At 40.9% G+C, this 20,350-nt stretch overlaps 1 non-coding gene across 1 annotated transcript; it reads right to left on the minus strand.

Moving 5' to 3' along the window:
• Positions 1–1,237: 1,237 nt before the first annotated feature.
• On the minus strand, positions 1,238–1,343 carry LOC148567910 (small nucleolar RNA R71). Its single transcript, XR_015882687.1, has one exon. It is a non-coding gene; the product is annotated as a small nucleolar RNA R71 (small nucleolar RNA).
• Positions 1,344–20,350: the final 19,007 nt, after the last annotated feature.

The raw sequence follows: 20,350 nt of genomic DNA on the forward strand, positions 1-20,350 counted from the left end.
CTCCTAAGCCCAATGAATTCCCCATTTCTGATCTTACCCATTCTCTTTAATTTCTGCAATTTACTTTTATGAGCATCTTCCCCAGTCCCATTTAAGATTCTGCAATTTACTTTCCGTCATTTATTTTCAGCTCTTTACTTTCAGCATTTACATTTTTTTTGCTATTTACTTTCCCGCCATTTAATTTCTTGCAACTCTCAAACCAAATTCTGCTTCGCTCAACTAGAATATTCCTCTAATTAAAGTTGCTTGACCAATCAATCCCTGTGGGATTCGACCCCACTCTATTGTGGGTTTTACTTGACGACAATTTGGTATACTTGCCAAAGGGAACTTTGTTGAGAGACAAGTTTCCGTGCATCAAGTTTATGGCGCCGTTGCCGGGGATTGATTTTGTATCAACAATGATTAGATTGGAGGATAACTAGATTGAGCATTTTTCTTTTGTTTGATTTAAATTTCTGTTTGAGTAATTTACTTGCAGTTTTAGTTATTTTCTTCCCTGTACCCCCTACTCATCTTTCTTCATTATTTACAATTCAGTTCACTGACCCACTGACTGTTCGATATATTGCATCACTCACACTAACAGCATTTCTAACAGAAACACTTTTTGCATCTATTTCCTTTCTTGTGCCTTGTTGGTTGCATGACAGGGAGAAGAAGCGAGGCTTCAACTTCCTTTGATTCTGAACCTGAGAGGACCTTCTTGAGATTATAGAGGGAAGCAAGAGAAAAACGAGTAGTTGATGCAGAGGAAGAGGAGGAATACTTTGAACCAGACATGGAGGAGAATATGGAGAACCATCATGAAGAAGAAGCTCACAACCATGGCAGAGAAGGTTTAGCAAATCATGCTGGGCAGGAGAGAAGAGTTTTAGGCTCTTATATCAACCCAAATCCAGGAAACTGTGGGAGTAGCATTCAAAAGCCAACCTTACATGCCAACAACTTTGAACTAAAGCCACAGCTCATCACCCTTGTTCAAAACAATTGTTCATTCAGAGGAAGTGCCCAAGAAGACCCCAATCAACATCTAACCACCTTCCTGAGGATATGTGATACTGTGAAGTCTAACGGTGTTCATCCTGACACTTATAGACTGCTTTTATTTCCCTTCTCACTCAAGGACAAGGCATCCAAATGGCTAGAGTCCTTCCCGAAGGAAAGCTTAACAACCTGGGAAGATGTGGTGAACAAATTTTTGGCAAGATTCTATCCTCCTCAACGGATCAACAGGCTGAGAGCTGAGGTGCAAACATTCAGGCAGCAGGATGGTGAGACTCTATATGAAGCATGGGAGAGGTTTAAGGACCTGACAAGAAGGTGTCCACCAGATGAATGGGTGCAACTACACATTTTCTATGAAGGCCTCTCTTATGAATCAAAGAAGGCAGTAGACCATTCATCCGGGGGATCTCTGAACAAGAAGAAGACCATTGAAGAAGCCATAGATGTCATTGAGACTGTAGCGGAGAATGACTACTTCTATGCTTCTGAAAGAGGCAACACTAGAGGAGTGATGGAGCTAAACCATGTGGATGCACTGCTGGCCCAAAACAACCTTATTACCAAGCAGCTGGCTGACCTTACCAAGAAGATAGAGAGGAACCAAGTGGCAGCAATCACCACCTCATCAACAACCCAAGAGGGAGTGAATGCTGAAGCAGAGGAGGAGCAAGAACAAGCCAACTACGTTGGAAACTCACCCAGGCAGACCCATGATCCTTACTCCAAAACATACAACCCTGGATGGAGGAATCACCTAAACTTTGGGTGGGGAAATCAACAAGATCAAAGCCAAGATCAGAGACGTCACAACCACAACAACAATGTAGCTCACCAACATTCCACACAGAGATCATATCAAGACCACCCTAACAACACCTCTCCACATCCATACCAAAACCAAAATGACCCAACTCACCCATCCACTCTCAACTCACCATCATCTGAAGAAAGACTCTCCAAAATTGAGACTCTGCTTGAAGGCATATGCAAAGAGATTCAAGATAATAAGGTATTCAAAGAGGAGGTGCGAGCTAGTATCAAGAACCAGGGGGACCATCAAGATGGAATTTCAAGTGGGATACTTATCTGAAAAAATTCCCAAACGTACTGATAGCTTCCCAAGTGACACAGAGAAAAATCCGAGAGGTGAAGCAAAGAAAGTCAGATGGGAAGATTACAAGATGGTTACTATAAGTAATAAGGAGACTGAGGAAAAGCAAAACAAGCCATTAGAACAACTTGGAGAGACATCAGCAGAGAAACAGGAAAAGGATCACCAAGAACCCAAAATTTCACAAAAAGAGCTGACACAGAAGGAGCTGCTGAAACTCTATGCACCGTTTCCCCAATTACTCAATAGTGCTGTAGAGAAGAGAATATAGTCAAGGTTTTTTGACCTGTTTGCATCCCTCTATATAAACATACCATTCATCGAGGCCCTCCAACAAATGCCCTCATACATTAAGTATATGAAGGAGCTGCTGACCAGGAAAAGCTCACTCAAGGGAGGACAAACAATAGTGATGAATAAGGAGTGCAGTGCTCTCATTCAACCAGAGTTTCCTATAAAAAGGAAGGACCCAGGGAGTTTTCACATCCCCTGTTCCATAGGAGAAACAATGTTTGATAAAGCACTCTGCGATTTGGGAGCAAGCATCAACTTGATGCCTTTATCACATATGAAGAGGCTACAAATCCATGAGATAATGCCCACAGATGTAGTCATCAGGCTGGCTGACAAAACTCAAAAACAAGCAGTAGGAGTGGTTGAAAATGTGCTGGTGAAGGTTGGGAAATATTTCCTTCCCACAGACTTTGTCATATTGGACATGGAAGAAAGTCACACTCACCCAATCATATTGGGAAGACCGTTCTTAGCTACAGCCAGAGCACTCATAGATGTAGAGCGAGGGGAGCTAATTTTGAGGATCCATGATGAACAACTCAGCTTCAATGTCTTCAAACTCTCACAAGAAATAGATCAAGAGAACAAAGAACCAAGCAAAGATCATAATGAGATACTGAGGGAGGAAGCAAGCACTGAAGCACAACCAACACCTCTGGGAAACCCCTTAGTGGATGAACAAGGCAATCAGCAGCTGTCACAGCTCAAGGAAAATCAGGAGGAACCTAAACCACCAAAGTCATATGAGACCAGCAACAAAATTCCCTTAGAAGAGGAGGTCACAAAGAGCAAGGCAACATCAAAAGGGACAAAGAAGAAGGCACCAAGGAGGTGGAGAAACAAGAAGATCCCTACAGAGGACTTTTCTCCGGGGGATAAAATGATCTCAGCCTACTTGCCAAATATTCCACCTCATCTCCTCACTATCCCATCTCAGTTACCTAAGGTCTTCACCATCAACAGAGTTCTTTCCTTAGAACATGTGGATATTCTTGATGAAGCCAATGGATATAGGTCTACTGCAAGAGGGGAAGATCTGAAGCATTACCAACCACCATGACAAAGGCAAAACGTCAAGCTAGTGACGCTAAAGAAGCACTTCATGGGAGGCAACCCATGTTTTATATGCTTTTAGATTAGTTAATAATGCAAGATTCATGAATTTCAAATCAACTTGATATGCACTTGCATGAGTCATTGTGTACAACATATAGTGAGGAACAAGTTTGGTGTTCAAGGCACACTAAGAGAACATACATGTAACCCACATAATGTCACTCTTAGGGGCCTTGAACAAATCTTTTACATCACATGGCACCAAACTAAGTTTGGTGTTGCAAAAGTTGCACACATGGATGTTGAGTTAGTCAGTTGGTTTGCACTAATGAATGGCACTTAGTTAGTTAAAACAAAAGCTTTAAAAATTAGTTATTCTTTTAATTTTGCCACCACTTTCTACACATTTTTTTAATCACATTTCTTGTATTTTGTAGGAGAGAAGAGAGGGGTATTGAAGTGGATTGAGTGGACAATTAAATGAGGAGGGTTCGGCTACTTCATGAAGGGAGAATACACACATGTCTCAAGGGGAAATGCATTGGGAAATGTGCTATGCAACATTGAAAGAATGAGACCCTTGAAGACCGAACCAATCTCCCTCATAAAGATGATGATCCTTGTGCTCATCCCCTGCAGAACCCCATCCGTTCATCATACACCAAACTCATCAATCCACACCTTTCATCCACACACCACTTCCCTATATAAGTGATTCGCACTAAGTACACCCTTAATATTCCAATTTCACTCCCCACACTTCTCATTCTCGAAACCAAACACTCTTCCCCTTCATCACACCTTGTCCTAACCAACCGAATTCATCATCTATCCGTACCTTCCACCCACTTCACACATCAACTCAAACTCATGGCATCATCAAGCTCCAAGAGGCAAAAGAGGAAGGAACCAGTAGAGAGCATTCCTTTCGATGAGAAGAGATTCAAAACTGCATTCCATGAACTCGAATTTGAACGGATAAAGCTCAAAAAGATACTGCCTGACTTAACATTCCAAATTGACAAGGATGAGTGCCCACATATTCGAGAGAATATTGAACAAAGGGGTTGGCAAAGGCTTACGAACCCGGAGGGGAAGATAAATGCAAACCTCATCAAAGAGTTCTATGCAAACGTGGTCAGAGAAGACAAAACCAAGGCCCCCACCTTCAAAAGTTACGTAAGAGGGAGAGAGGTGGATTTCAGCCCCAATGCTATAACAAGGACTCTTCAGTTCAAATCACCACATTTTGATGAGCTTGGTTATCAAGCAAGAGTAAGTAGGAGCCCTGATAATGATGAACTCGAACAAATTGTGAATGACATATGTGTTATAGGAGCTGACTGGGAAAGGTATGCGGATAAGAGGCCCAGGTTCATCAAGAGAGGAGACCTCAGCCCTGAAGCCAAGGGATGGTTTGAACTCGTGAGGAGATCTATCCTCCCAGCAGCAAATAATTCCGACGTCAACGTCACTTGAGCTACTATGGTACATTGCTTAGTACAAGGTGGAGATATCAATGTGCACGAACTTATAGCTGAGGAGATTCAAGAGTCAGCTGAGAAGACTGATGTGGGTGCCAGGCTTTGGTACCCCAGCACTATCCTCAGACGGTGCACGAAGGCCAAGGTTGTCTTCGAGGATAGCAACCCAGATTGGTTAAATCCTGGGAGGCTAATTACGTTTTAGTGTCTAACTCATGTGACACCAGCCCAACAACAAAGAAGACCTCACATAGGAAAGCCAAAACCAAAAGGAGGAGCTCACCAAGAAGAGTCTCATCAGGAAGAACACCAACAAAGAGAATATTATGACCCAACCAACATAAACCTGAATCACATTCATGGAGCCATTGAGGAACTAGCAAGGAGTTATATGGAGGGACAAGAACAACAACTGCATGTTCAAGCTCAAAGGATGGATCGTCAAGAAGAGCTCCTTTCTAATTGGATGAATCAACAAGGGGAGTGGCAGAAACAGCAAATGGAACATTATTCTCAGCTCACTCAAGCCATCAATCAAGTGTCTGAAAGGCAAGAGTGTCAAGATAAGCGCCTTCAAGAACTCAACCAATGCCAGCTAGCTCAGACGAAGGTATTCAATGAGTTTAGTGTACTTAATGAAGGATGGCAACTACATAGGGAGGAGTTCAACATAAACACTCAAGCCAAGTTGAACTACATGTCTAGTCATATGCATAATCTACACTATGCCATCCCTACATATGATGAGGTCCAAAAAGATTTTGTAGAACAAGAAGAAAGGAAGGTAAAACAGCAGAAGGAAACTTTAAAGAAGAAGATGGAAGATGCTGGCTTCTGGAAGAAGTTGATTGGAAAAAGCAAAGGAGGTGGGAGCTCAAGCGCAACAAGTAGACACAACGAGGACGAGCCAGAGGGAGAGCATGGGCAATCCCATGAGTAAAAGGTGGTGGAGTTCCCTATCTGTTCCATCTTTTTCAAGCTTTAAATAAGGAAAATCATGTATGAAATAGAACATGTTCCATGGTAGTTTAGAAATTTTCAATTTTGTCTTTAAATTTTTCATTGCCTAGGTCTATGATTACTAGTCAAGTTGCCTATTTTCAATTCCATTCTACTTATTGTGTTACTTGTCTCCTTTTGAATCAAATAAAAAGAGAATGTTTGTTATCAAAGACCAGATTGGAGTTCATATTGTGGAGTAAGTTCCTTAGTGTGTGATGTGGTCATAAGTTAGCTAAGTTAGTTCACCAACAAGGGTGGGAAGACAACTATCTGTCCTGAATTATATGCTTGAAATACACCCCATGAGACTAGCTAAATAACAAGATCCTAATAAGAAAAAGGGGAAAAGAGCAATAAGAGTTGAAAAAGAAAGAAAAGTTAATAAAGAATAAGGCTAGGCACCAAGGGTTTGAAACTTGAGAGATGTGTCTGTGGTGCTCCTGTACCAAGGATCTGCTTGTATGAATAAGTTCGTAGGAGTGCTTCATCACTTGGTAACTTGGGTTAACTAACCCGGGATTATCAACTGAAAATCCACTATCAAGAGCAACCTTGCTACAGAACATTTAGTAACCCAAAGAGGTGCTGGACACCAAGGTCTCAAGAAAGGAAAGAACAAACCATGTGCCTGTGGTGTGTATGTATGGGGGAAAGAGACTTGAGGGAGTAAGTCCTTAAGGGTGTCTCAACACCTAGCACCTTGAACCAACTGGTTCGGGAGTGCTGGCTAAAAGCTTATCTTAAAGAGTCGCCCCCTCACAGAGCACCTAGTCTAAGAACATAATCAAACCCTGAAAACAACAAAAGGATCAATGAATAAAGGTCTCATAGGGTGCAGTCAAGTGAGTATTCTAGGACATGATAAAGGTCTGAAAGCCAGTGAAGGAATGAACCTAAGTTGCTATGCATGAAACCACCATAAAACCAAGGACATGACTTCCAGAATAATGACTCATTTCTCTTGGCATTTCATTCATCATTCTCTTGTTCCAGTACTTGCTTAGGGACAAGCAAGCTTTAAGTTTGGTGTTGTGATGCCAGGGCATTTTGGCCAGTTTCACTGACCTTTTCTTTACTGTTTTAGGGTAGTTTCATGCATTTTCTTAGGAAATAAGCAAGTCTTGGGTAGAATTTCACTTACATCTTGATTTAAGCATACATTGAGCACTTTACATGATTTCATGAGAATTTTACATGAATTAGATGACAAATTGGATGATGCATGTCTCATGATGTGGATTAGAACTTTGATGCACTTTATTGCTTGATTTCAAGACAAAGGAAGCAAGAAAGAGCCATGTTAGTCTAACTAACGTGACCACCAACGTGGAATGGGAGCTAGCTTGCAACGTTAATGAGGAAAGTAATCGCCAATAATGTCCTCGAAAGCCATCATAGCCCACATTAAGAGTCACGTTAACTAAGTTAACGTAAACTCTAACGTGGAAGAAAGAAATAAGGCCAACGTTAGTGACACTCACCTTTGTCACTAACGTTGGACCAAGCTCATAAGTGGCCACGTTAAGAGCCACGTTAACTCAGTTAACGTGGACTCTAACATTGGGAAGCAAAAGAGAAGCCAACGTTATTGACACTCACCTTTGTCACTAACGTTGGCCAAGCTATAATGAGCCACGTTAGTTGCCACGTTAACTTAGTTAACGTGGAGAAAGCAAGTGATCGTCAACATTAGTGACACTTATCTTTGTCACTAACGTTGGGATGTACCACCACAAGCCACTATGAGCAACGTTAGCTCCAACGTTAACTTAGTTAACGTGGAAGCTAACGTGGATAAAGGAGATGATAAGCCAACGTTAGTGACACTCACCTTTATCACTAACGTTGGAGATGGCTATCATTACCACGTTAGAAGCTACGTTAACTTAGTTAACGTGGACTCTAACGTGGGAAGTAGGGGCACCTTGAAATGTTAGTGACAAAGATAAGTGTCACTAACGTTCTCGAAGGATTGGCAAGCCTACATTAGTGAAAAAGGTGATTGTCACTAACGTTCTCGAACCCACACTCTCACTTAACGTTAACGCCACTAACGTCCTAAGCTAAAGACCTTGCCTACTTCACACTTTCTTTCTGCAAGTAAAGCTAAGCCCACTGAAGAGGATAACCGCTTCAAACTCAAGATCCAAAGGCCCATATCCAAGACTTGAAGAATCAACTAGAAGATCGGAAGAGTAGTATATATAAGGGTAGTTTTGAATTAGAAAAAAGCTTTTTGGAGGAGGGGAAGTTGGAACTTTTGAGAACTACTCTCTGTATAATTTTACTTTTTCTACACTTTTAGTTTTAGTTTTCATGATGTATTCTCCATCTTTGTTTTCCATTTCCAGAGCTATGAGCAACTAAACCCCTTTCATTGGGTTAGGGAGCTCTGTTGTAATTTGATGGATCAATATTAGTTTTCATTATTCTTCTTGGTGCACGAATTGTGAATCACACTTTTCACACTCGTACCACTAACCAGCAAGTGCACTGGGTCGTCCAAGTAATACCTTACGTGAGTAAGGTCGAATCCCACGGAGATTATTGGTTTGAAGCAATCTATGGTTATCTTGCAATTCTTAGTCAGGAAGTCAATTATATTTATCAGTTGAATTGCGAATAAACAAGAGAGCATGGATTAAAGGTTACTTGTTATGCAGTAATGGAGAATATGTTGGAGTTTTGGAGATGCTTTGTCTTCAGAATCTCTGCTTTCCTCTGTCTTCTGATTCACACACGCACGTCCTCCTATAGCAAGCTGTGTGTAGGTAGATCACCATTGTCAATGGCTACCATCCATCCTTCCAGTGAAAAGGGTCCAGGTGCACTGTCACCGCACGGCTAATCATCTGCAGGTTCTCAGTCGTACCGGAATAGGATTTACTATCCTTTTGCGTCTGTCACTACGCCCAGCACTCGCGAGTTTGAAGTTCGTCACAGCCATCCAATCCCAGAATCCTACTCGGAATACCACAGACAAGGTTTAGACTTTCCGGATTCTCATGAATGCCGCCATCAACCTAGCTTATACCACGGAGATTTTGATTAAGGAATCTAAGAGATATTCATTCAATCTGATGTAGAACGGAGGTGATTGTCAGACACACGTTCATGGATTGAGGAAGGTGATGAGTGTCACTTATCATCACCTTCTCCATAGTTAGGCACGAATGGATATCTTAGGTAGGAACACGCATGTTTAAATGAAAAACAGAAATACTTGCATTAATTCATCGAGACACTGCAGAGCTCCTCACCCCCAACAATGGAGTTTAGAGACTCATGCCGTTAAAGAGTACAAAGTTCAGATCCAAAATGTCATGAGATACAAAATAAATCTCTAAAAGTTGTTTAAATACTAAACTAGTAACCTAGGTTTACAGAAAATGAGTAAGCTATAACAGATAGTGCAGAAATCCACTTCTAGGGCCCACTTGGTGTGTGCTGGGGCTGAGACTAAAGCTTCTCACGTGCCTGGGGCTGTTTTGGGCGTTCAACGCTAGCTTTGGATCCTTTTCTGGCGTTGAACTCCAACTTGCAACTTGTTTCTGGCGCTGGACGCCAGAATTGGGCAGAGAACTGGCATTGAACGCCAGTTTACATCATCTATCCTTGATCAAAGTATGGGCTATTATATATTTCTGGAAAGCCCTGGATGTCTACTTTCCAACGCAATTGGAAGAACGCCATTTGAAGTCCTGTAGCTCCAGAAAATCTATTTTGAGTGCAGGGAGGTCAGAATCCAACAACATCAACAGTCCTTTTTCAGCCTGAATAAGATTTTTGCTCAGCTCCCTCAATTTCAGCCAGAAAATACCTGAAATTATAGAAAAACACACAAACTCATAGTAAAGTCCAGAAATGTAGATTTTGCCTAGAAACTAATGAAAATAAACTGAAAACCAACTAAAACATACTAAAATCTATATGAAATTAACCCCAAAAAGCGTATAAAATATCCGCTCATCACAACACCAAACTTGAACTGTTGCTTATCCTCAAGCAACTAGACAAATAAAATAGAAGACTAATAAGTCAAGAAGCAATAATATCTCAGAGTTTTTGAGTGAAGCTCAGATTCTAATTAGATGAGCGGGACTAGTAGCTTTTTGCTTCCGAACAGTTTTGGCATCTCACTTTATCCATTGAAGCTCAGAGTGATTGGCATCTATAGGAACTTAGAATTCAGATAGTGTTATTGATTCTCCTATTTCAGTATGATGATTCTTGAACACAGCTACTTTATGAGTCTTGGCCGTGGCCCTAAGCACTTTGTTTTCCAGTATTACCACCGGATACATAAATGCCACAGACACATAATTGGGTGAACCTTTTCAGATTGTGACTCAGATTTGCTAAAGTCCCCAATTAGAGGTGTCCAGGGTTCTTAAGCACACTCTTCTTCTTGCTTTGGACCTTGACTTTAACCGCTCAGTCTCAAGTTTTCACTTGGCACCTTCACGCCACAAGCATATGGCTAGGGACAGCTTGGTTTAGCCGCTTAGGCCAGGATTTTATTCCTTTAGGCCCTCCTATCCACTGATGCTCAAAGCCTTCGGATCCTTTTTATTACCCTTGCCTTTTGGTTTTAAGGGCTATTGGCTTTTTCTGCTTGCTTTCTCTTCTTTTTTTTTTCTGCAAGCTTTGTTCTTTGCTGCTTTTTCTTGCTTCAAGAATCATTTTTATGATTTTTCAGATTATCAATAACATGTCTCATGTTCATCATTCTTTCAAGAGCCAACATATTTAACAGTCTTAAACAACAAATTCAAAAGACATATGCACTGTTCAAGCATTCATTCAGAAGACAGAAAGCATTGCCACCACATGTTACTAATTAGAATTTTTCTTATTAAAAAAAACTTGAATTTTATTGCCTCATATTCAAAAGATCTACTATTTTATTCATGTTTGCTGATGATGAGAGAAATAGACTATAACTTAATTGGAGGTAAAATCAAAATAGACACTAATTACTACTATATGACTCCTAAGGTAAACTCTTATAACGACAACTATCACAGAGTTAAAGCAGCAATTGGAATTTAACAACCTTTGTTCTGGGAAGTGGATGTTCCTCGGATCTGTGGGGTGCTTGGTCCTTCAAGAGATAACTTCTGACGCTTCAATTCCCTCAAGTCACGCCCTTGCTCTTCCTGTTCTTTAATCAAATAGCAAAGAATTTGACTGTGTTCCTTCTGTTCCTTTATTATTTGTTCCATAGCTTCTTGTATCTTGGTAACTGATGTTTCAAGATACTCCCAATATTCAGATTGAGGGATTTCTAGGAGAAATTCCTGTGTTTTCTTCTTGATGGGGTCATCCTGCGCTTGTTGTTTTTCCATTGATGCTTTGGTGATTGGTTTCTCAATTGAGATATACTCAGTTATTCCCATCCTTACCCCAGCATCCTTGCAAAGCAGAGAAATCAAGCTTGGGTAAGCCAACCTGGCCTCTTTAGAATTTTTATTAGCAATTTTGTAGAATTCAGTTGAAATCAGTTGATGAACTTCCACTTCTTTTCCCATCACGATGCAATGGATCATCACTGCTCTTTTAACAGTGACTTCAGAACGGTTGCTGATGGGCAGCAGAGAATGCCCAATGAAATCCAGCCATCCTCTGGCGACTGGTTTGAGATCTTCTCTTTTGAGTTGATTTGGGACACCCTTCGTGCTGGTGGTTCACCTGGCTCCAGGGATACATATATCCTCTAGGATCTTATCCAGACCCTTGTCTGTTCTCATCATTCTCCTGTTGAAAGAGTCTGGATCATCCTTCAGCTGAGGTAGCTTTAAGATCTCCCTGATCTTGTCAGGGTTGGTATGAACAATCTTTCCTCTGACCACGGTCTGATATTCATAGAAAGCAGTTCCAGATAGTTTTTGCTTGTCTGTCTGCCACGTGTTAGCATAGAACTCCTGGACCATATTCCTTCCCACTTGTCTATTTTGTGTGCAGATTCCTTCTGTAACCCTGTGAACTTATGCAATTGATTCTTTACCTTGTTATCAATGAACTTTATATAAACAAATAAAAATAAAAATAGGGCAAAATGCTTAGAGGATTGATGCCCCATGGCTGGGTTGCCTCCCAGCAAGCGCTTCTTTATTGTCTTTAGCTGGACCTTGCTGAGCTTTTAGTCTAGCTTCAGCCTTGAGCACTCTTGCTCAACATTGCCTTCAAGATAGTGCTTGATTCTCTGTCCATTGACAATGAACTTCTTATCAGAATCAATATCTTGAAGCTCCACATAACCATATGGTGATACACTTGTAATCACATATGGTCCCCTCCACCGGGACTTCAGTTTCCCGGGGAATAGCCTGAGCCTAGAGTTGAACAACAGAACCTTTTGTCCTGGTTCAAAGATTCTAGATGACAGCTTTCTGTCATGCCACTTTTTTTATTTTTCTTTATAAAGCTTGGCATTTTTGAAAGCAATGAATCTGAATTCCTCTAGCTCATTTAGCTGGAGCAATCTTTTTTCTCCAGCTAATTTGGCATCAAAGTTTAGGAATCTGGTTGCCCAGTAAGCTTTATGTTCCAGTTCCACGGGCAGGTGACATGCCTTACCATAGACCAGTTGGTATGGAGAGGTCCCTATAGGAGTCTTGAATGCTGTTTTGTATGCCCACAGAGCATCATCCAAGCTTCTTGCCCAATCCTTTCTACGGGTATTTACAGTCCATTCTAGGATTCCTTTTAGCTCTCTGTTAGAGACTTCAGCTTGTCCATTAGTCTGTGGATGATATGGAGTCGCCACCTTGTGGCGAATCCCATACCGGACCATGGCAGAGTAAAGCTGTTTGTTGCAGAAGTGAGTGCCCCCATCACTGATTAGTACTCTAGGGACCCCAAACCTGTTGAAGATATATTTCTGGAAGAACTTCAGCACTGTTTTAGTATCATTGGTGGGTGTGGCAATGGCCTCAACCCATTTTGATACATAGTCAACTGCCACCAGAATATAAGTATTTGAGAATGATGGTGGGAAAGGTCCCATGAAGTCAATTCCCCATACGTCAAACAACTCAATCTCCAAGATTCCTTGTTGAGGCATGGCGTAACCATGCGGCAGATTACCAGCTCTTTGACAACTGTCACAGTTACGTACAAACTCTCGGGAATCTTTATAGAGTGTGGGCCAATAGAAGCCACATTGGAGGACCTTGGTGGCTGTTCGCTCACCTCCGAAATGGCCTCCATATTGAGATCCATGGCAATGCCATAGGATCCTCTGTGCTTCTTCTCTAGGAACACACCTACGGATTATTCCGTCTGCACATCTCTTAAAGAGATAGGGTTCATCCCACAAGTAGTACTTTGCATCAGTGATTAATTTTTTCTTTTGTTGCCTATTGTACTCTTTAGGTATGAACCTTGCAGCTTTATAGTTTGCAATATCGGCAAACCATGGTGTTTCCTGAATGGCAAATAAATGCTCATCCGGAAAAGTCTCAGAGATCTCAAGAGAGGGGAGGGACGTCCCTTCTACTAGCTCTATCTGGGACAGATGATTAGCCACTTGGTTCTCTGTCCCTTTTTTGTCTCTTATTTCTATATCAAACTCTTGCAGAAGCAACACCCATCTGATGAGCCTGGGTTTTGAATCCTCCTTTGTGAGTAGATATTTAAGAGCAGCATGGTCAGTATACACAATCACTTTTGATCCTACTAAGTATGATCTGAACTTGTCAATGGCATAAACCACTGCAAGTAATTTTTTTTCTGTGGTTGTGTAATTTTTTCTGGGCATCATTTAAAACGCGACTAGCATAATAAATGACGTGCAGAAGCTTGTCATGCCTCTGTCCCAATACTGCACCAATGGCGTGATCACTAGCATAACACATTAACTCAAATGGTAATGCCAGTCTGGTGCGGAAATAACTGGTGCTGTGACCAGCTTAGCTTTCAGCGTTTCAAACGCCTGCAGACACTCTGTGTCAAACACAAATGGCGTGTCAGCAGCTAGCAGATTATTTAGAGGTTTTGCGATTTTTGAAAAATCCTTTATAAACCTCCTATAGAATCTTGCATGCCCCAGAAAGCTTCTGATTGCCTTAACATTGGCAGGTGGTGGTAATTTTTCAATTACCTCTATTTTTGCTTGATCCACCTCTATTCCCTTGTTTGAAATTTTATGCCCAAGGACAATCCCTTCAGTCACCATGAAGTGACATTTTTCCCAGTTTAAGACTAGGTTGGTCTCTTGGCATCTCTTCAGGACAAGTTTCAGGTGATCAAGACAGGAGCTGAATGAGTTTCCATATACTGAGAAGTCATCCATGAAGACCTCCAGAAATTTTTCCACCATATCAGAGAAAATAGAGAGCATGCATCTCTGGAAGGTTGCAGGCGCATTACACAGCCCAAATGGCATCCTTCTATAAGCAAACACTCCAGATGGACATGTGAATGTTGTTTTCTCTTGATCTTGGGGATCTACTGCAATCTGGTTATAGCCTGAGTAGCCATCCAAAAAGCAGTAATAATCATGACCTGCCAGTCTTTCTAGCATCTGGTCTATGAATGGTAAAGGAAAATGATCCTTTCTGGTGGCTGTATTGAGCCTTCTGTAGTCAATACACATGCGCCACCCTGTAACTGTTCTTGTAGGAACCAGTTCATTTTTTTCATTATGAATCACTGTCATGCCTCCCTTCTTTGGGACGACTTGGACAGGGCTCACCCAGGGGCTATCGGAAATAGGATAAATAATCCCAGCCTCTAGTAATTTGGTGACCTCTTTCTGCACCACTTCCTTCATGGCTGGATTTAGCCGCCTCTGTGGTTGAACCACTGGTTTAGCATTATCCTCCAATAAGATTTTGTGCATGCATCTAGCTGGGCTTATGCCCTTAAGGTCACCTATGGACCACCCAAGAGCTGTCTTGTGTGTCCTTAGCACTTGAATAAGTGCTTCCTCTTTCTGTGGATTTAAAGCAGAGCTTATAATCACTGGAAAAGTGTCACCTTCTCCCAGAAATACATATTTTAGGGATGGTGGTAATGGTTTGAGCTCGGGTTTAGGAGGTTTTTCCTCTTCCAGAGGAAATTTCAGAGGCTCTTTCAACTCCTCTGAATCCTCCAAATCAGGCTGAACATCTTTAAAGATGTCTTCCAACTCTGATTCGAGACTCTCAGCCATGTTGATCTCTTCTGCCAAAGAGTAAATAAGATCAACTTTCATGCAGTCTTTTGATGTGTCTGGATGCTGCGTGGCTTTGACAGCATTCAACTTAAACTCATCATCATTGACTCTCAGGGTTATTTCCCCTTGTTGGACATCAATGAGGGTTCGTCCAGTTGCTAGGAAGGGTCTTCCTAGAATGAGAGTAGCACTCTTGTGCTCCTCCAATTCCAGCACTACAAAGTCAGTGGGAAAGGCGAATGGCCCAACTCTGACGATCATGTCTCCAATCGCGCCTGATGGGTATTTAATGGAGCCATTAGCAAGTTGGAGACATATCCGGGTTGGTTTAACTTCTTCAGTTAAGCCAAGCTTTCTGATAGTGGATGCAGGTATTAGGTTGATGCTTGCCCCAAGATCGCACAAAGCTGTCTTGGTGCAATTACCTTCTAATATGCATGGTATCAGAAAACTCCCAGGGTCTTTAAGCTTTTCAGGAAAGCTTTTCAGAATGACTGCACTGCATTCTTCAGTGAGGAGAACTCTTTCTGTTTCTCTCCAATCCTTTTTATGACTCAGGATCTCTTTCATGAACTTGGCATAAGAAGGCATTTGCTCAAGTGCCTCTGCAAATGGAATCTTTGTTTCAAGAGTCCTGAGATAATCTGCAAAGCGAGCAAATTGCTTATCCTGCTCCTCTTTTCGGAGTTTTTGAGGATAAGGTATCTTGGCTTTATATTCCTCAACCTTAGTTGCTGTAGGTTTATTGCCTACAGAAGTGGTTGAAGAAGCCTTTTTAGCGGGGTTGTCATCAGCACTTGTGTGTGTCTGATCCCTCACTGGCAATTGAGTGCCAGAGTTAGAAGCTGGAGTGACGTTAGACGCCAACTCCTTGTCTGTTCCTGGCGTCTGAACGCCAGAACTGTGCCCATTTTGGGCTTTCAACGCCAGATCCTACCCATTTTGGGCGTTCAACGCCAGATCCTTGCTTGTTTCTGGTGTTGAACGCTAGTCTTGGGCATGGTCTGGGCGTTCAGCGCCAGCCTTCCACCAGATTGCTGGCGTTTTAACGCCAGAATTACTTTTCCCTGGGCTCTTACTGTCCTCAGGTGAATTTTGGGTGGTTTGCTCATTCCTTGGCTCTTTGCTGCCTTGAGGTGGGGTATTTAATGTTTTCCCACTTCTTAATTAAACTGCTTGGCATTCTTCTGTTATTTGTCTTGACAGCTGCTGCTTTGTTCGCTTCAATTGTTCTTCCATATTTATATTAGCCATCCTTGTCTCTTGTAGTTTATCCTTGAATTCGGCTAACTGCTTTGTTAGAAAGTCCAATTGCTGATTGAATTCAGCAGCTTGTTTTACAGGACTGAGTTCAGCAGTTACTGTTTTAACCTCTTCTTTCATGGAAGGGTCACTGCTTAGGTACAGATGCTGATTCCTGGCAACTGTATCAATGAGCTCTTGAGCCTCTTCAATTGTCTTTCTCATGTGGATAGATCCACCAGCTGAGTAATCTAGAGACATCTGAGCTCCTTCTGCAAGCCCATAATAGAAGATGTCTAACTGAACCCACTCTGAAAACATTTCAGAGGGGCATTTTCGTAGCATCTCTCTATATCTCTCCCAGGCATCATAAAGAGGTTCCTTATCTCCTTGTTTAAAGCCTTGGATGTCCAGCCTTAGCTGTGTCATCCGTTTTGGGGGAAAGTATTGATTCAGGAATTTTTCTGTCAGCTATTTCCATGTCCTTATGCTAGCCTTAGGTTGGTTATTTAACCACCTCTTAGCTTGATCTTTTACAGAAAATGGAAACAGTAATAGTCTATAGAATCCTTATCTATTTTCTTATTATATACTGTGTCATCAATTTGTAAAAATTGTGCCAGAAACTCTGTAGGTTCTTCCTGTGGAAGACCGGAATACTGGCAACTTTGCTGCACCATGATAATGAGCTGAGGATTCAACTCAAAGCTACTGACTCCAATGGAGGGTATGCAGATACTACTCCCATATGAAGCAGTAGAGGGGTTAGCATATGACCCCAGAGTCCTCCTAGACTGTTCATTTCCACTTAGATCCATAATGGAGAAAGGGAAATGATGTCAAATAAAAAATTTATTTTTATTTATTTATTTATTTATTCAATTCGAAAATGAAATAAATTAAAATAAAATAAACAAAAATGGTTGAAAATTTTCGAAAAAATGAGGAGAGAGAAAGTGGTTAGGAAGTTTTAAAAAGGATATGATTATTTTTTAAAAAGGTTTTAAATTTTTTTTTTAAAAATGAAAAATCTGAATTTTAAAGCTAAATTTCGAAAAATTGCTTTAAAATAGAGAGAAAAGATATTTTTGAATTTAAAGAGGAGAGAGAGAAACAATAAGATAGCACAAGATTTAAAATTTTCAGATCTAATGCTCCTTGTTTTTTTTTTTTTTTTGAAAATTTTGGAGGGAAAACACCAAGGAACACCAAACTTAAAAATTTTAAGATCAAGACACAAGGGAAACTCAAGAACACTTTGAAGACTCACAAGAACACAAGAACATGAAGAAAGAACACCAAACTTAAATTTTTTTAGAAAACCAAAATAAAATTTTCGAAAACCAAAGAAAAAACTCAACAAGAAAACACCAAACTTAAAGTTTGGCACAAGATTTAATCAAGGAAAAATTATTTTTGAAAAAGATTTTTAATAAAGCTGGTGCCCAATCATCAAGAACATAAACCAACACTCTAGCCAATTGGGCAGTAAATGTAACACTTGTTTTGAAGAAGGATATTTTTAACCAAGAACAATAATAAGAGACTCTAAACCAAAAAGAAAAATTTTCCTAATCTAAGCAACAAAATAAACCGTCTGTTGTTCAAGCTCGAACAATCCCCAGCAACGGCGCCAAAAACTTGGTGCACGAATTGTGAATCACACTTTTCACACTCGTACCACTAACCAGCAAGTGCACTGGGTCGTCCAAGTAATACCTTACGTGAGTAAGGGTTGAATCCCACGGAGATTGTTGGTTTGAAGCAATCTATGCCTATCTTGCAATTCTTAGTAAGGAAGTCAATTATATTTATCAGTTGAATTGCGAATAAACAAGAGAGCATGGATTAAAGGTTACTTGTTATGCAGTAATGGAGAATATGTTGGAGTTTTGGAGATGCTTTGTCTTCAGAATCTCTGCTTTCCTCTGTCTTCTGATTCACGCACACACGTCCTCCTATGGCAAGCTATGTGTAGGTGGATCACCGTTGTCAATGGCTACCATCCATCCTTCCAGTGAAAAGGGTCCAGGTGAACTGTCACCGCACGGCTAATCATCTGCAGGTTCTCAGTCGTACCGGAATCGGATTTACTATCCTTTTGCATCTGTCACTACGCCCAGCACTCGCGAGTTTGAAGTTCGTCACAGCCATCCAATCCCAGAATCCTACTCGGAATACCATAGACAAGGTTTAGACTTTCCGGATTCTCATGAATGCCGCCATCAATTTAGCTTATACCACGGAGATTTTGATTAAGGAATCTAAGAGATATTCATTCAATCTGATGTAGAACGGAGGTTATTGTCAGACACACGTTCATGGATTGAGGAAGGTGATGAGTGTCACTGATCATCACCTTCTCCATAGTCAGGCACGAATGGATATCTTAGGTAGGAACACGCATGTTTGAATGGAAAACAGAAATACTTGCATTAATTCATCGAGACACAGCAGAGCTCCTCACCCCCAACAATGGAGTTTAGAGACTCATGCGGTCAAAGAGTACAAAGTTCAGATCCAAAATGTCATGAGATACAAAATAAATTTCTAAAAGTTGTTTATACCACGGAGATTTTGATTAAGGAATCTAAGAGATATTCATTCAATCTGATGTAGAACGGAGGTTATTGTCAGACACACGTTCATGGATTGAGGAAGGTGATGAGTGTCACTGATCATCACCTTCTCCATAGTCAGGCACGAATGGATATCTTAGGTAGGAACACGCATGTTTGAATGGAAAACAGAAATACTTGCATTAATTCATCGAGACACAGCAGAGCTCCTCACCCCCAACAATGGAGTTTAGAGACTCATGCGGTCAAAGAGTACAAAGTTCAGATCCAAAATGTCATGAGATACAAAATAAATTTCTAAAAGTTGTTTAAATACTAAACTAGTAACCTAGGTTTACAGAAAATGAGTAAGCTATAACAGATAGTGCAGAAATCCACTTCTGGGGCCCACTTGGTGTGTGCTGGGGCTGAGACTAAAGCTTCTCACGTGCCTAGGGCTGTTTTGGGCATTCAACGCCAGCTTTGGATCCTTTTCTGGCATTGAACTCTAACTTGCAACTTGTTTCTGGCGCTGGACACCAGAATTGGGCAGAGAACTGGCGTTGAACGCCAGTTTACGTCGTCTATCCTTGAGCAAAGTATGGACTATTATATATTGCTGGAAATCCCTGGATGTCTACTTTCCAACTCAATTAGAAGCACGCCATTTGGAGTTCTGTAGCTCCAGAAAATCCATTTTGAGTGCAGGGAGGTCAGAATCCAACAGCATCAGCAGTCCTTTTTCAGCCTGAATCAGATTTTTGCTCAGCTCCCTCAATTTCAGCCAGAAAATACCTGAAATTACAGAAAAACACACAAACTCATAGTAAAGTCCAGAAATGTGGATTTTGCCTAGAAACTAATGAAAATAAACTGAAAACCAACTAAAACATACTAAAATCTATATGAAATTACCCCAAAAAGCGTATAAAATATCCGCTCATCACTTCTTCTATCTTTTCTCTTGATTTTACTAGAAAGCTTTCAATCTTCATCCAATTGGATAGTTATCTTGGAAAAGAAGCTATTCATACTTGGATCTCTTCTGAACCTTGGAAGAGGAATAAAGAGATCATGCTAGAAATACTTTCTCATGTTGGACCAAATTGGGGTTGGAAGGATATGGTGACAATAATTCTACCAACACTTGATTTGGGAATGCATGTGGTATAATCAGTGATCATACTTCATCTCTTCTCATGAGCAATTGACCAAGGAATTGGCTATTGATCAAGATTTGAGAGATTGAATTACAAGGAATTGTAATTTGATCACTTAAGATTGCCAAGGAGATCAATGAATGCATTGATTGAGGAAGAGGTGAAAATGAACTTGATCCGGAGAATGCAACATCTCCTAAGCCCAATGAATTCCCCATTTCTGATCTTACCCATTCTCTTTAATTTTTGCAATTTACTTTTATGAGCATCTT

Source organism: Arachis ipaensis, chromosome B4, assembly GCF_059453495.1.
Source record: "Arachis ipaensis isolate K30076 ecotype BB chromosome B4, ASM5945349v1, whole genome shotgun sequence".
Taxonomy (NCBI): Eukaryota; Viridiplantae; Streptophyta; class Magnoliopsida; order Fabales; family Fabaceae; genus Arachis; species Arachis ipaensis.